Source organism: Myotis daubentonii, chromosome 12 (genome assembly GCF_963259705.1).
Source record: "Myotis daubentonii chromosome 12, mMyoDau2.1, whole genome shotgun sequence".
NCBI lineage: Eukaryota > Metazoa > Chordata > Mammalia > Chiroptera > Vespertilionidae > Myotis > Myotis daubentonii.
In genome coordinates this window covers 53,488,956-53,506,646 of record NC_081851.1, presented here as the reverse complement: position 1 = coordinate 53,506,646, position 17,691 = coordinate 53,488,956, and positions in this window count along the sequence as shown.

Sequence of the window (17,691 nt, the reverse complement as noted above, 5' to 3'; positions counted from 1 at the left end):
ATTGCAGTGCAAATATCTGACAAAGAATTCATTTCAAAATATATAAAGAACACCTGTAAACCATTTAAAAAAGACAGATGAGTGAACTAAAAGTAAAATGGGCAAATGATTTGAAGACAATATGCAAATAGCCAATAAACATGAAAAAGGTGCTCACCATCAATAGTCATCAAGAAAATATAAATTAAAAATGCAATTACAGTAGTGAGATACTGCTATAACCCCAGCTGAAGCCCTGAATTAAGAGGTCCAATGATATCATGTGTCCTTGAGAATGCGAAGCAACTGAAATTCTTATTACTGCTGGTGGGAGCGTAAATTGGTATAATTGCTTTGAAAACTCAATAGTATCTACTAAAGCTGAACATGTGTATACATATGAAACAACAGATATGCAAATAAAAGTTCATGATAGCTTTATTCACAATAGCCCCAAACTGTAAACAACTGAAATGCCTATCAGTAATAGGAAGGGTAAATAAATTGTAGAATATTCATATAATGGAACAATACACAGCAATACAAAAAATGAACTATTGCTATAGTTGTATGAACATGAATTAATCTCACAAACTATTGACAAAAAAGAAGCCTAACACAAAGTTCGTACATATTGTTTGATTCCATTTATATGAAGTTTTAAAACAGGCGAAGCTAATCAATGGTGATATAGGTCAAGGAGTGATTAGTTATCTCTAGATAAGTGTATGGACAAAAAGGGTCACAAAGTGCTAGTCCTCTGAGGGCAACTTAATATCAGCCACAATGCCATGTGTGTTAACATTGCACTGTACATCTGAACATTTTATGTATACATGCTCCATACATGTTCAATAAGTTAAATGCAATCGAACTGTTTATATGTATGAGACGCAGTGACCAAGACAGACGGGATCCCACTCCTGTGTTGTTTAGCCTACTTAGCAAGCTTTCCACTGCAAAGACACATTAACGTTAGTGGTTCTGAATAATGAGGCTGAGGCTGTTTAAAACAGCAGGCTGGCATCAGATGAAACATTTCCATATCATTCTAGATTAAATAAAACATTTACCATTTCATGCTTTCTTTCCTGGTAATTTTGCCTTGTCCTTCATGTTAGTGATTTGTTCCATATGGCCACTCATTTGGGATAATAACAGGCCATGAGGCATGACAAAGGGACATAAGACCGTACCTGATCACAAATATTCCATTATGTTTTCTTGAGCTGTGGGCCTGGAAAACTGTCAGTGTCTTAAAAACAAAGAAACTGAACTCGAGTCTACATATTAGAAATTCAATGACTGCAGTAGCCATAATCAAATTATATAGTAAGTGAGCGACATGGCTATAAAGGGAGGCCACCGTCAAAATGAACTATTTTCCTTGTGTCGAGTCAAACAACAAACACTTTTTAGCAGCCATTATATGTGCAGCCCTGTGATAAGTACTGTGGGGTATATGAGAGGAGATAGATTTTTTATACTTCAAAAATGTATAATGCAGTTGGGGAAATAAAACATTTAAGAAGAGTAACATAAATAGGACCAAAACGTGCTATAAAACTGCATAAGAGGGAGGGGGCATTGCACTTGGAAAGCTTTGGGAGTTGGTAGGAGTTGAAGCAGGAATTACACATAGGAATCAAAGGTGGAGGCTGAGGCCTAAATGCAAGGAACATTCAGGAACAACCCAGCCCCATTTGTCGGGGGCAGGGTTTTTTAATCACAGCACTATTGACGTTTTAGTCTGTGGAATTCTTTGTTGTGGTGGGTAGTGTAGGATGTTTAACCGCATCTCTAATCTCTACCAACTAGATGGCAGTAGCTCCCCTCCTCTGAGTTTTGACAACCAAATGTGCCCTGGGGAGTCAAGTTGCCCACAGTTGAGAGCCAATGTACTGGAGTAAAAGTTCACAGGGGAAACTCATGGGACTTATATGCCATGATAAAGAGTTTGAATTTCATTTTGCATACAAGGTGGGGCAAAAGTAGGTTTACAATTGTTTGCATGAAAAATAATATAATAATAAATAATAATACAAGAACAAACTTCATGTTTTGCATATTTTTACCCCACCGTATATAATAGGGAGTCAATGAAAACATTTTGCTGAAGAATGGCAGGCTGAAAATTGCAGTTTGAAGTTGCTGGATCTGATCAAGGTCCCTAAGAAAAACTGGAAGAAGGCATGGTGGGGAAAAAGGAAGACCAACCCCAATCTTATTTTAATAGTTCAAGCAGAAAACCATGAAGGTTGATGGTGCAGGGCTAGAGAACAGTCGGGGCCTGTAGGCATTGTTAATGCCCTGCGACCTCTGAGTACTATTTAGATCAGCATTTCAACATCATGTTGCAGGTTTTATCTGAATACCAAGTTCTCAGACATTCATCGTCTTTTAGGAAAACGAAGACACAGATCTCCCTGCACCCACTCATGGGCTTCCCTGGAGAGAGGAACAGCACAAGCAGCATCTAAAGCAGCCTGTAGCTTGGGAAGCTTGGCTGGGAGTGCTCCATCGCTGATGGTTAGGAAAAGCAGTGTGGCAGCACAGGACCATGCGTGTGGTGTAAATCCTCTGGGACCTCCTTCAGGCCCAGGGACAGAAGACTGGCAGCAACTTCTAAGCTCCCTGAAGCCTCGAAAACAATACTTCATTTTAAAAATGTTTTGTGTTGTTGTTAATCCTCACCGGAGGGTATTTTTTCCATTGCTTTTTAGAGAGAGTGGTGGGGAGGGAGGGAGAGAGAGAGACATCACTATAAGAGAGACACATCGATTGGTTGCCTCCTACACATACCCCAGGGAATCGAACCTGCAGCTCAGTGTGTTTGCTGGCACTCCATCCACTGAGCCACACCAGTCAGGGCTCCAAGGCAGTGCTCCATCCTCTCTATAAATATCCAATTTAAACCTAATTATGGTAAAAATATTTTAATAACCATTTTTCCCCTTTTTTTCTCTGGTGAAATAGCAGTGGGAGGAATAGGGGAAATAAATGTGTCCCGGGCTCTCCATTCAGATGGCCATTTCGCAGGCTCCCTGAACCAGGCTGGAATTCTGGGAAACCTGTCAGCGAGGCTGAGCTGCACGAAGGACCACTTCCTTCTGATTTAAAAGCAAGACTTTAATGCATTTAGAGAAGTGTTTTAAAACATATGTAATAAAGATGTTTATAAGAAAAAAACACAAATACTTAAAGGAAAAGACTACTAAAAGTGAGAAAATTTAACAAATATATAATACAAAACTAGTAATTTTAAAAATATAGCAAATATGTTAATTAATAAATAATTTTTTTTTAACATATTTTATTGCTTTTTTACAGAGAGGAAGGGAGAGAGATAGAGAGTCAGAAACATCGATCAGCCACCTCCTGCACATCTCCCACTGGGGATGTGCCCGCAACCCAGGTACATACCCTTGACCGGAATCGAACCTGGGACCTTTCAGTCTGCAGGCCGACGCTCTATCCACTGAGCCAAACCGGTTTCGGCAATAAATAAATTTTAATGTTCAAACTTAAAAAAGTTAATTCATCTCAGTTATATTTTAATGAGAAATTTCATGTAAGACAACTTCAAGTAGTATTAGTAATATTCAAAGCTAAATTTGAATGTATGGACAAAAGCATACACGTAGGTTGAAAGATTAAATCAATACTGAAGGTGTCATTTCTCTTGAGTCAATCAATTTGCTTAATTTTTTAATATTTTTGGAAATTTAAAGCATTATTTTAATGTAATGTTAACTTATAGTTTTTGTACAGTTGAGATTACCCTCCTTCAAAAGTTCTAAAAAGGTGAGAAATGGTGCAGAAATATTGTAGACCTTCCAAATGTTAAAACATGAAGAAAAAATATTCTGCTAGTTCAAATAGAGGATATGGCTGCAAAAACCAATTTCTAGCATAGGATAGCTTACAGTGGTTCTCAGCCTTCTGGCCCTTTAAATACAGTTCCTCATGTTGTGACCTAACCATAAAATTATTTTTGTTGCTACTTCATAACTGTAATGTTGCTACTGTTATGAATCATAATGTAAATATCTGATATTCAGGATGGTCTTAGGCGACCCCTGTGAAAGGGTCGTTCATCCGCCAAAGGGGTCGCGACCCACAGATTGAGAACTGCTGGCTTAGAAGCATGTATAAACCACTGTAAAGTAGTATTTTAAATAGAACATTAAAAATAGTTATTTAAAAAGCAACACTGAAATTCAATAAATAGGTCTCTATATTTAGAATACACTGATAGTGTTCAAGAGATTTCTTCCAAAAGACTAAAATTTCCACAGGACAGTGACCACATCATATTCCATTATCCTCCATATCCTCATCCAGTGAACTGATGGGCAAATTCAGGTAACAACTTTAAATCAGCACCTGTCTGAAATTAAATTCACATGACCATCAGTAAAGTGATTTGTCAAAAGGATGAAGTTCCTGAGTGGCATAGTGTCATATCATAGGTTGAAAAAATGTTCTATGCAACAGAGATATGGTGTATTGACTTGGAGCCTGAGTTTAGGACTCAAAAAAAACTAAGTGTCAAATCCTGCCTTCATCCGCTTCTAAGCATATGACCTCGGGAGATTTATTCATCCTCTGTGCCCTAGTTTCCTCACTTATATAATGTTGGCTAAAATAGGACCCATCTTACAGGGGAATTGTGAAGAATTAATGCATAATATGCATAAAATATATAAATACTTGATAAATGGAAACTATTGTTGGAATGGTGAATGCAAATTAAATATAAAATAAATGGTTCAATATTTTTAATATTAATTTTTTAAATGTTAGTATTTTTAATGTCTTGGCCACTTAAAGGGATCTACTAAGAAATTCTTTTGTGCTGTAAAGAAACACCTTTGTATTTGTTACCTAGTGGCTGTGGATTTTAATATATTGGCTTGGTAAAAGCAGAGAGTTCCCCTCAATCATGGATCACTGGGAGTTAGCAAGGCCTATGGTTGTGGCACTGATTCTCTCTGTGACCTTATTTCCCTGTGCCTCATGCCCTCACCTATAGCAAGGATAATGGAACTCACCTCCCCTGGTGGGAGAATTAATGCATCAAAGTCACCCACTGAAGGATCTAGGTCACAAAGAACTTTAGTGTCTCATTTTCCATTCTCAAAAAAGAGACTTGGTCTGTGTTATCATGTGGGGATACCTTCTAATCTTAGAAAACATAAAAAAATCTGAGAACTTCTGGTAGAAAAGTTCTCATTCTTTGTATAAATGTAAAAATATTTCCATTTCAATGACAGTTGATCCCAAATGCATGTCTCTCAATCACTTTTACTTTTTCCATCAGACACATCAAGTAAATGGGCCTGATTCAAGTGGGCTGCAAAGCTTGCTGGGGAAGGAGCAGGCAAAACATTTGGGAATAAAGTCTTGTATTATAATTTTCAAGAAAGAAGCATATCTGCTTTCTAGTAATCATTTCCTTGTCCCATGAAACTCTTTATTTTTAATTGACTATACAACATAGACATACTGTCAAAAAAATTTAAATCAGTTTTATACAATTTCATTTTTGAACTACCATTACTCCAACACTATTCATATTTGCAGCTGATTTGGGTAGAACTGTGACTAAAATATCAGAGCTGCAGCTCTTACTGAAAAATTCCTCTCTGTAGATTGTTATTTTTCTGGCACTTAAAAACCTAATACCAGAAAGAAATGAAATCCCATTTGCATCTGCCTCTTTAAATGTGGCCCTTTAACTATCATAATTCCTAAGCCTGGATTCATGCATATCACCTTATTCCAAACAGAACATTGGGATTAATGGTCTGGTATTAAAAGCAGAAACAAAAATGCAATTGCTTTGGGAGGCACTTAAGTACCGTTATACCTGGCAGAAGAAAAGGCTTTGATACACAGCTGAAAAGCTAGCTTTGCATTAGTTATCAATGCAATCATGTTGGAATGTAATAAATCATTCTTCATACACTGGCATTCTGAAATGAATATAATTTATGTGTTTAACTCTTGATAAGCTAGGTTCATTTACTCCAGCATTGAAATCAATAAAAAAGACTAGTCCAGGTGTGTTTCTCTCTCTTCATCTTCTGCTAAATACTAAGCTACCTGACATTTGGGATTCCAGGTTATTTCCCTTCATAAAAGTCACAGCACTTAATCCATATCAGGTCCTTGGTATGTCTCTCCAATTCTTTCCAGGCACTGGGGACATAAAGAGGAAGAAAAAAATGATTCCTCTCCTCACATACTAGAAGATAATAGAACTAAGATGTGATTGATTAGTAGCAAATAAAGATGTCTTAAAGTACAAGTCATAGAAAATTGACCTCTAGCTCTGGACCAGTTGGAGAACAAGTAAACCTTGTTTTCTTCCCTAGAATCTTAGAATTTCCACAAAAGAGAAAAGGAGGTTGATGGGTTTCAGAACAAGTTTACCAAGTAAAATTAAAACATTGTGAAATACTTTGGAAATAAAGTGATTTGGCCTCTGAATATGTGTTTGTGGGAGGGGGTTGGAGTGTGGCTGAAGACCAAGAGAAGGATGGGGGTATACAATGTGGATGGATGTTGGGGGTTTCTAGAAATAGTTTTCTAATCATGCCCTTTCCTCGCTATTGTATTGCTTTGGATAGATCATCACCTGCACTATAGCTACCATGGGAGAGAGAAGTAGCAAATCCAGTCCAGTACCAGCCATAGGCAATAAGCTCATGTCAGCATGGAAATCGAGTGGTAATGGATAGATGCTACACCAAAAATTGCACACATGCTCATCTGTCCCAGAGCATTATTCTCCCTCTTCCTAGTCCTCCCATCTACAGCCAGGGGACCAATGAAATATAAAAGAAGGTAGAGGAACCCGGAAAGAGCATTATCTGGGATTGAAGCATTAAGAGATTCCCTGCAGTCAAGGGAAGGTGAGAGAGATGTAAAAAGGAAAGGTTAAGTTATAATTGAGCTAATGTACTGGAAGATTGGGTTGAGAAACCATCTCAGAAGACATTAGGAAGAGATCCATCAGAATTCCACTATGAAAATGGGGGCTCTAGCAGTTCTGAAACATATTCTCCACAGAAACAACCTAAATAGTGAAGAAAAAAATAAGATAGTGTCAACTGAAGGTCATTGGCATCAATTCAACATCAACAGTGATCCCCAGTTTGGAGTGCAGTGAAGGAAATTTATTCAGTGAATTGTGATACAGCACGGCTGTGAAAACCGGCCCTGGGTTGAGGCAGCCAAGCCCTTTTTCAGGTCGACAGCTCTGCTTTGCTCTGCTTCATGCAGGTCTGTTCTGCCCTGTACTCGTCTGCTCCACTCAGTTCTGGCAAGACATTGTCGGTGTTTCAGTTCCAGCAAGGGAATCACAGTCTTGAGACTTCAGTGGAAGGGGAAAGTGTGCTCTCAGAGCCAGAGGGGAGCTGGTTCATATAGACAGAAGTTCTTGCCCCTGGTTCCTGATTGGTTCATCCTCATGCAAACAAAGGCCCAATCCTCAAAGTCTGATTGGTCCAAAAGGCACTGTCCTAATTGGTCAGAATGCAGCCACTCTGGTTGGTCAGTGCCATAGCTGTTGGGGATATAGTTGCACAACTGCAATTGAATAGGGAAAAGCTTCAGTCCTATTCGTTGAAATAGGATTCAGGAAATTCTTTATAAGGGCTGGCTCAGATGGCGGGAACACAGTGCTGGCAGGCAGTTCAGTACAGAGGCAGGTAGTTTAGTGCAAGCTTCTCCCTGAAGCACAGTTTGTGTGAGAGGCTCCTGAGTAGAAACGGCTCCTAGGCTCTGTTTTTAATTTGAGCCCACTGAGCCTCTGGGAGCCTGTTTTGGTAGGTATCTTCTTTCCCAGGGATCACAGTAATATAAACACTATTTGGAAATCATAATAAATTCAGTTTAAAAGCTAAATATAGAATTTGAATTTAATAAACAAAAATTCATTATTTTAAATTATATTTATAATATTCAGAAATTTATGAGCTATTAGGCCATGTAATAAGGAATATAAAAAGATTTTAAGATTTAAGTTATTGATAGTTTCTAGTCCTTGCACTGGGTGGAGGGCTCTAAAGAGTACATTATATTATACATAAACAAGAGAATCCTCCTATATAATAAAACCCTAATATGCAAATCAACCAAGTGGCAGAACGGCCGGTCGCTATGATGCACACTGACCACCAGGGGGCAGACGCTCAATGCCGGAGCTTTCCCCTGGTGGTCAGTGCACTCCCACAGGGGAGCACCACTCAGTCAGAAGCCAAGCTCTCACTTCCCAGGAAGTGCTAAAGACCCTTCGAGGGATGTTCAACTGCACGCTTAAGCTATCAGGCGGACATTCCTCAAGGGGTCCTGGACTGCAAGAGGGTGCAGGCTGGACTGAGGGACACTGCCCCCCCGCCCTCAGTGCATAAATGTCATGCACTGGGCCTCTAGTATATAAATAAACAAATAAACAGATGAACAGACAAGCCATCAAATAAAAGTGGGTGATGCATAGAAAAATAGTTGAAAATTATTATGAACAAGGATAGTAATTACTCAAAATTACTGCACCTCTTGTACCTGGGGTACAAAAACGTAGAAAAATTAATTGTATTTTAAAATGTAAGCCTTGGAGCCCTAGCTATTTTGGCTCAGTGGATAGAGCATCGGCCTGTGGAATGAATGGTCCCGGGTTTGATTCCAGTCAAGGGCATGTACCTCGGTTGTAGGCTCCTCCCTGGCCCAGGCCCTGGTCAGGGCACATGCAGGAGGGAACCAATCAATGTATTTCTCTTACATTGATATTTCTCTCTGTCTTTCACTCTCTTCCACTCTCTCTAAAAATCAATGGAAAAATATCCTTGAGTGAGGATTAGAAAAATAATGTAAGCCTTGGATATTAGGGAAGATGGTGGAAGATAGGTGTGCCATGAATCTGCTTCCCTCACACATTATACTTGCAGAATGTGTCTGATATAAGTATTTTGAAACTCTCAAGTCTATTCAAAGGCTTGAAGCTTTCAGGTGAAGGCTTAGCACCTCTGGGTTTTTCCTTCTTCATTTCCCACTTTTTCTTCTTTTGGGAGCCACTCATTTAAAGATGAAGACATTCAAACCAACTGCATGCCCAGGAGAAATCAGAAAGTCACTTCACATCCCAGGGAAAGTCTTAGGCTCAGAAAAGACCTGAGAAGGATCCTCAGTTTACACCTCAGACACAGACACATCCTACAACAATCAATCAAAAGAACAAACAGAAAGAAAATCTTGGGAAAGACAGCTTTTCTTCTGAAATCAAGAACAAGACAAGTGTGCTCTTGTTCACCACTTCTATTCACACAGTATTAAAAGTTCTAGCTCAAGCAAATAGGTTCTAGTTTGAACTAAAACTAATATAAGGCATCCAAATTGGAACAGAAGAAGTAAAATTACCTGTTTACTGGTTGCATGATCTTATACACAGAAAACCCTAAGATTCTTTAAGTATCTGTCAATTGTAAAGTGGGAATAACAATATCTGTTTTATGGTGGTGACGTTATAGTTGAATGAGATAATCATTCAAAGAAATCACCATTATGTAAATAATAAACTAATATTAGATAGTATCATTATTAGTTCCATAAAACACTGGTGCTTAAAATCTTCTTGAATGAGGATGAAATTTTCCAAGAATACAATGGAGTCAGGCAGAAGAGCATTCTAGATCATAGACAATCCTGGGTAAATCCTGAGCTGTGAAGCAGTATTCAATAAAGACATTCATTATTTTGGGGGTCAGAGCCACATCTGTACACAGGATAAAATTGTCAGAAGAGATTCAAGGGGTAATCAGAGGCCAGATTAACCTTCCCACACTCCTATCATAAATTACTACTTGCCTTATTAGTTTTAAATCATCACCCTTCTTTTGTTCTTTTTCAAAGCTTAATTCTAAGTCATTGGCAATATTCTTGATTTTCAAAACTGATGGAAGATATCTCTGGTTTAACTTGAGGTTGAGATGGTGGTTGTAAGGAACACCACAGATTCCCTTAATGAAGGCATGGCTTCATCCTGCAAATTCAGTGATGGAAGGAGGTACTACTTGTATTAGAAGTCCTTATCAAGAGATCCCATGGGGAAGTTGAATTTTGAAATGACCTATGGCTTCCAAACACATCACCTCCTTCCCACGTGGACATTCTCCAAGGAATGCTGAGGTGTCCTTGGAAGCATAGGTGGACTTAAGGATGAGAAGTAATCCCATGAGACTGAATTAAGCTCATTGATCTATTCAGCTTTAAAAGGAGGAGAGAAATGTTAGGGTGTTTCGGGGCGGGGGAGTAGTGGATAAAAGGTGAGGGATTAAGCAAAAAAGAAAAATAAACAAACTCATAGACACAGACAACAGTATGCTGATTACAAAAGAGAAAAGGGGGGGGGGAGTTGAGGGAGGTAGAAGCGGGAAAGGGTGTATACATGGTGATGGAAGGAGATTTGACTTTGGGTGGTGAACACACAATATAATGTGCATATGATATGTTATGGAATTTTTGCACCTGAACCCTATATAATTTTATTAATCAACTAGAGGCCTGGCGCATGAAAATTCATGCACTGGAGGGGGGCATCCTTCAGCCTGGCCTGCCCCCTCTCACAGTCGGGAAGCCCTCAAAGGCGGGAGGTGACCCGGTGATCAGGGGAAGGTGATGCCCCATCACTCCTCTGCTGCTGCTACTGCCGGCAGTGCAAGCCTCAGCCGGCCCTGGTTACCTGAGCCTCGGGCAGCCCTGGGCGGCTGGGCAGCTTCCATCCAAGGCTTGCCTGCGCCTTGGGCCGGCCCTGGGCGGCTGGGGGGCTGAGGAGACTGGGGGCAGGTGCGTGGATTTATTATCATCCAAAATGGATGCTATTATCCTCCTTGTTCACAGTGGAAACAAAGGATCAGAGATTACTGCATTCTTACATTTTACTCTCCTGATAACCTTTGAGATAACTAATATCACCTCAAGTGTGGGGTGAGGACGCAGAAGAGGTACCTTCCCCAAGGTTACACAGTAACTAAATAAGTAGTGGTGGGCCAAGGTTTAAACCCAAGTTTTCTACTTCCAAACCTGCCATTTTCTCAGCACTATACTGTCTACTCCCTGATTGCCTTGCTCCTAACTGGTAACTACAAAAGGCTACCACAGGGGACCACAGGGCCTCTGTGTTCCCACAGGAATTCAGGCAGGGCCCCACCCAGAATTTCCATGCAGGGCTTCTGTGATGCACTGTGCCCAGGAGTGAGGATCTCTCCTCATCACAGTACTTGGTTGGCTACTTCTGTTCTGGGGAGGAAAAAGCCTTTAGTGCAAACTCCCTCCTTGCTGTGCACCTGCCACCCCGGCGGGGCTGATGGGACTGGGCACCGCCATCTTGTGGCTGTGGGCACTGCCATCTTTGAGGGCGGGGCAGTCAATTAGCATATTCCCTTCTTATTGGCTGTGGGTGCTGCCATCTTTGAGGGAGGAGCAACAATTAGCATATTCCCTCCTTATTGGCTGTGGGTGTTGCCATCTTTGCAATGGCGTGAGGTTCAATTAGCATATTCCCTCTTTATTAGATAGGATGTCACCTCAATTCACTAAAAGTTAAAAAAATTAAAGGAGGGAAAAGGATGCAGATTTTTAAAAGAAATGCAAGGTCACTTATAATAATACTAGAGGCCTGTTGCACAAAAAGATTCGTGCAATAGGTCTTCCCTTCCCCTGGCTGCTGGCACCAGTTTTCCTCCGGCACCCGGGACCCAGGCCTTCACTCCGGCCGGAGCTGCCTTCAGTCTTCACTCCGCCGCTTTGCGCCTACGTATGCAAATTAACTGCCACCTTTGTTGGTGGTTAATTTGCATATCTCGCTGATTAGCCAATGGGAGGCATAGCGATGGTATGGTCAATTACCATGTTTGTCTATTATTAGATAGGATGCCTTTTAAAATATTTACATGGGGGGGGGGGGGAAATAAATTACCAGCTAAAGATGAATGTGTTTCGCTTTTCTTTAAAATTCTACCTTGTGAGGTTGAACAGAATGGGGCAAAAGGCAGCAGAATGTACATTATCGTGTATTATTTTCCTAGATAGTAGAGAATACAAATTTCAGAGCTGAAGGCAAATATATTCATCCTGCCACCTTTGCAAAAAAATAGGCAGTATGCTCTGCACTTCATTTCTATTCTAACCATGAAATCTTCAACAGTTTCCCCTTAAAATATAAAAATGAAAATAAATTGCATTCAAATGCACAATGAAAGATAAGAAGGATGTGTTTTTTTTCTGTTATTTCTGTGTAGTTCAAATATGTCTGTGGCTCTTTTATCAGAATGACAAGTGCTCATGGTCTGTGGTGCAGTCAGTCCACGTTCCCTGGGGGCTCGGCAATCAGCAAGTTGCTGTGCTGTATTCTGAGGGTAAGATGAGTTCAGGCAGGGGCAGGGGCACGTCAGTGTTCTTGTACAGACTACACACACCACCTGACCGGGATTGGGCTCCACACTGTCACTCACTGGCATGATGAAATGACACGTCATCCTCTGAGGCTCACCTGGAAACAGCCCCCAGGCTTTGCACAGGTCAATTATATTCCACCCAATTTCTCAACATCAATCTCAACCTAACAGGAGGCTAGTAAGAGTCATGAATTTTGTTTCCCTTTAATAATTTCTTCTCTTTTCATGCAACTTTCCTAGCACCTGGTTGGCACTCAGGGGCTATCCCAGAGCATGCATTTTATATGATATGTACCCACACTGTGTGTATGACCGGGATCCTGGGCGGCTACAGCTGACAGTGATTAATATCCAAAGGACATGCCTCCTGTGTCCCTTAAGGAGAAGGAGTTGTATAATCACACGGGTAGGTGTTTCCAAAAGCTAGTAATTGCTATACCATCTTCACCATTTTTATTACAAAATATATATACCATCTGAACTGATGTTTTACTTTATTTTATTTTTAAAATATCTTAAAATTGATTTTAGACAGAGAGGAAGGGAGAGATAGAAATATCAATGAGTGACATTGATCAGCTTCCTCCTGCATGTCCAGTAAAGATTGAGCCTGCAACTGGGCAAATGCCCTGGCCAGTAATCAAACCAGGAGTCTCTTGGTTCATGGGTCAATGCCCAGCCACTGTTTTCCTTAATTTTTCCTCCCTTCTTCCCTTTCTCCCTCCCTCCCTTCCTTCCTTCCTTTCCTCTTTCTCTTCCTATCTCTCATCTCCCTCTTCCCTTCCCCATCTTTTTTTCTTTTTGTAAATAGTATTGTAACGAAAGAAATTTCATGTCACTACATTACCTGGCAATAAAATTAAATTAAGAAACCATGAAAAAAAGTTATTGCATTTTAGCCAGATTCAGCTGCCTACCAAGGATTTGAACCTGAAACTTAACCTTTGATTTTGTCAAAAAGCAAATTAGTAAATGTTTGTGACATTTTAGTCCCCAAAGAATCTTTTTTTAATTTTTATTTAATTAAATCTTTATTGTTCAGATTATTGCATTTGTTCCTCCTTTTTCCCCCCATAACTCCCTTCCTCCCAGTTCCCGCCCCACCCTCTGCCCTCACTCCCCACCCACTGTCCTCACCCATAGGTGCACGATTTTTGTCCAGTCTCTTCCTGCATCCCCCACACCCCTCCCCCCCCAAGAATAGTCAGTCCATTCCCTCTCTATGTCCCTGATTCTATTATAATCAACAGTTCATTCTGTTCATCAGATTATTTATTCATTTGATTCTTAGATTCACTCATTGATAGATGCATATTTGTTGTTCATAATTTGTATCTTTACCTTTTTCTTCTTCTTCCTCTTCTTAAAGGATACCTTTCAGCATTTCATATAATACTGGTTTGGTGGTGATGAACTCCTTTAGCTTTTCCTTATCTGTGAAGCTCTTTATCTGACCTTCTATTTTGAATGATAGCTTTGCTGGATAAAGTAATCTTGGTTGTAGGTGCTTGGCATTCATCACTTTGAATATTTCTTGCCACTCTCTTCTGGCCTGCAAAGTTTCTGTTGAGAAATCAGCTGACAGTCGTATGGGTATTCCCTTGTAGGTAACTTAGTTTCTTCCTCTTGCTGCTTTTAAGATTCTCTCTTTGTCTTTTGCTCTTGGCATTTTAATTATGATGTGTCTTGGTGTGGTCCTCTTTGGATTCCTTTTGTTTGGGGTTCTCTGCACTTCTTGGACCTGTAAGTCTATTTCTTTCACCAGGTAGGGGAAGTTTTCTGTCATTATTTCTTCAAATAAGTTTTCAATATCTTGCCCTCTCTCATCTTCTGGCACCCCTATAATTCTGATGTTGGTATGCTTGAAGCTGTCCCAGAGGCTCCTTACACTATCTTTGTATTTTTGGATTCTTTTTTCATTTTGCTTTTCTGGTTGGGTGTTTTTTGCTTCTTCACATTTCAATTCTTTGACTTGATTCTTGCACTCCTCTGGTCTGCTATTGGGTGTCTGTATAATATTCTTTATTTCAATCAGTGTATGCTTAATTTCTAGTATGTTCTTTATCACAACATCGAGGGTCTCATTAGATTTCTTGAGGATCTCACTACATTTATCGGCAGTTTTTAGAAAATTATTGAAAGACCTTAAAAGTGTGGTTTTGAGCTCTATATCTTCCATTTCTGACATCTGCGTCCTGTATCTTTGTCTCCGCATTTTTTTTATGCTTTCTTGGTGCAACCCCTAGTGGTCTTTATGCGCAGTCTTGTTGTAGTTAAGCCTAGATTGTTGTAGGTAATACTGGTGGGGATTTGACCTCCAGACCAACTGGCTGTGAGAATCAGCTGTGTCTGCAGTGAGAGCAGTCCCCAAAGAATCTTGTTCCTGATGTGATCAGAAAAAAATGGAAAGGAAATAGATTTGTTTTTTACAGTGATTCATGATGGTCAATGCCTTGCCCATGAGATACTTAAAAGTTCCTATTTGTTAGTTTCAAAACAGAAAACACTGAATTATGTTGTTGTTTCATTTTGTTTTTATAATCACGGATCATGGTTGCAGGGTCAACTTGTTTGTGTAACAAATTCTTATTGAGCATGTACTCTGTACTGAATATTTTTCTAAATGATGGTGGAAACGCAATAAACAAAACAGACAAAATCCCTTCCTGCATAGAACTATATTCTATGGATTGAGGTTCAAAATATACAAATAAGTTGTAAGTAAAATATACAGTAAGTTAGAGGGAGACCCATGTTATAGAAAATAATAAAGCAAGGATGGGGAATAGAGAGTGTTGGGGTGGGATATGGTTGCCATTGGTAAATAATACCTCGGGCAGCAGCAATACCATCTGTGACGTGCATGCCGGCTCTGCTGGAGGAGCATGGAGGTGGGGTAGGTGAGAAAGAGCATGGTAGGGATGGGCAAGAGATAACTGGAGGAGTGGGCAGATCATACAGGACCTTGGAGCTGACTTTGGCTTTTACTCTCCAGAGTGTAAACATAAGAGGACTAAAAGGTGCCTGGTGGCACAATAGCTCCTTGATGCACTCTTATCCCCTTGTTTGTGGCATGCCTACTCCATTCTTTCTCAGGTGGGCTGCACTTTTAACTCTTGATTTTCTATGGGGGCCTGTTTTCAGGAAAAGATCTGAAAATCAACTCACAATGAGGTAGGGCCTTTGATCTCTAAAAAGTTGATGGGGGGTGTTTCTTTAATAACATGTTTCTCCTGACTAGGTGTAAGCCAGAATTATTTCTGTCAATGACCTGCTTTTCTATCCTCTTGCAGAGTCAGGGATAACAAAAAACTTTTGCAATTTCTATTTTATGTATCTGCACTTGGGTGCATGGATTAGTTATCTAACCAGAAGGATGAGGGGAACACTGTAAGGAAAAAATGCAGAAAAGGCACATTAAAATAGCTCCAAATTTATGCAGAACTTTAAACTAGGTGAAACTATGTACGATGACTCAGAGTAGAGCAATAAACTTTGTGATTTCTAGGTTGGGAAAAACAAGATCCTTGTAGATACTAATTTTCCATGGATTTGGGGACTGAAGGAGCTGGCTGCATGTTATAGTGGCTTGAAGAGAGTTGAAAATCGTCTTTGGATGCCAAAGATACCCCACATTTTGGCATAGAGAAGGAGATTTAGATTAAAGGAATCAATTATTAAATGTAGGTGATCTGGGAGGAGAGACTTAATACTTCATAGTCAGTAACTGATGCCATCTGATTGGCTTATCCTCAAGTGGGAGATAAGATCCTCATTGTGTACAGTATTAGTTCATACAAAGGGGGAAAGGGAGAATTCAGGAAAGGTTCAGAAAATGGGACTCTCTGTATGTGGGACTTCCTACTGGGAAGCCATGGCCAAGGCATGCATGTGTTGTGTGTGTGTGTGTGAGAGAGAGAGAGAGAGAGAGAGAGAGAGAGAGAGAGAGAGAGAGAGAGAGAGGAAGAGAGAGAAGAGAGAGAGAGAGAGAGAGAGAGAGAGAGAGAGAGAGAGAGAGAGAGAATAAGCAACATAACACTGTAGGATTTTTTCTCCCTAGCTTCTAAAATGGCACTGAAACAGATGCTCAAAATATATATTTTTTAAATTAATTTACTGAATAAATGGATGGTGAAAGAAAAGGAAAAGGTAGAATATAAATACCTCTAGGGCAGGGAGTATTTTGACTGAGGAGGAAAGTGACTGTTTGAAGGGACTATCCTAGGGTACAGGACTGATGGAATGAAAGGAAGAAGCATGGTGGTCCGTAGGGTAGGGCAGCTTAAGGAGTGGGGTGAAGATATCACTACCAAAGCAAGCCTGGTCAGATTTAAAGAGAAAAATCAGTTCTCAAGTATCCCATCCTACAGACATGATGTTGATACCAGGAGCTGGAGGGCCAGGTCCTGGGTCTCCATTGCCTCAGAGACAAGGAAGGGTTAGGATCTTGTTTGAAGTGAGAATGTTCTTGTCATCCAATGTACAAATGCATTTTGAAAGTTTTCTATGTTTGCAGGGAAGGGGAGAGAGAGAGAAAGAGAGAGAGAGAGAGAGAGAGAGAGAGAGAGAGAGAGAGAGAGAGAGAAAGAAAGAATGAATGAATCAGAAATCCTCTTCATCAATACTGACCTGGAAGTTTAGTATTATACATGGGACTTACCCTGTATTAGGCAAATTTGTATGATGCTTGTATACTTGGGAATATATCAGAAGCTCCTGGGATATTTTCCACTGAGCCAAACCAGTTAGGGCGAGGCTCCTGGGATATTTTAAAAATCACCTGGTGATTTAGGTTTCCTGAATTACAACTTGTTTTTGGTTTGGATTAAAGGCCGGGGAGGGTGGGAGGGCAGGAGGGGGGTGGGTAAGAGATCAACCAAAGGACTTGTATGCATACATATAAGCATAACCAATGGACATAAGACACTGGGGGGTAGGGGAGGCCAGGGGATTGTCAAGGGTGGGGGGGAAAAAAGGAGACATATGTAATATTCTTTGTAATACTTTAAGCAATAAAAAAAATAAATAAAAAAATAAAGTAAATATCTCTAAATAATTTTGACATTGGCATCTTGGCAATAGGAAGCTACCTGGGTAGGAGTCAGAGCCACCTTTGACAAGTCTCTTAGACTTATTAATCTTATCATCCTCCTTTGGCAAATGGAAGTACTAATAGTAACTTCCCCTCTGAATGTAACATTTTAGTGTCCCATACACACTGTACAGTTAGTGCACAGTTTTGCCTTGTCATACA